The sequence below is a fragment of the Nycticebus coucang genome, chromosome Y (genome assembly GCF_027406575.1).
Source record: "Nycticebus coucang isolate mNycCou1 chromosome Y, mNycCou1.pri, whole genome shotgun sequence".
Lineage (NCBI taxonomy): Eukaryota > Metazoa > Chordata > Mammalia > Primates > Lorisidae > Nycticebus > Nycticebus coucang.
In genome coordinates, this window is record NC_069805.1 from 2,755,379 (window position 1) to 2,756,197 (window position 819).

Here is an 819-nt window from a genome sequence, read left to right on the forward strand (position 1 = left end):
TGCCTCCCTGACACACTCCCTGTCTCACATCTTCCAGCATGATAGGGCCCCCTTGGGGGTGTTTAGAGTGTTCACAAACACAACCACAAAGGCCTGAGCCTTTTCTCTCCTCCCAGGGTCTCACTTCCAAGTCAGGAAACCAGAAATATTACAGGAAGACAAGGCCCAATGGAGGGAATGAATAACCAAAGTCTGTGTTGAAAAGAGGAAGGGCTTTATTCCGGCCAGTTTATAACAGTCTCAAAATGGCTGTGCTCCCAGACTGGCTCAGTCTTCTCCTTTTACCCCCAGTCAGAAACTGTGGCCCATGGGTACCTTTTTGACTGGTCAGTTTAAATCAAACTGGAGAAGTGGGCTCTGGGTTGTATAAAAGCAGAAGTGAGCATTGGTTTCCAGGTCTCAGGAGGTTAAGTTTCTACAAATTCCTAAAAGCTGAGTCACTAGGGGGAGGATCTCCCATTGTGTCCTTCAGTCTTCTTTACTCTGTTCCCTTAGTTTTTCCAGGTACCCTCTTTTACACTAAGCAGTCACACTTGTCAATCTGTTCATCTGAGTTCCGTTTCAACGATTATATAGATACATACATATAGTTGTTGTTTTTCTAAAGTCAAGAGCATGAGCTTGGGAATACAAGAGGTGTGGATTCAATTGTTAGTTCTCACTAGAATAGATACTCCTTGTGGTATCATGGTAAGTGATCTAAATTCTCAGAACTTAATTTTTAGACTGTTTTAACAAACTCAGGTGATAATTCCTATTGGTTGTGGTGATGTCAGGAGAACTCAGCATGGGTAACATATGTGGACAGAAGGAAGAGGA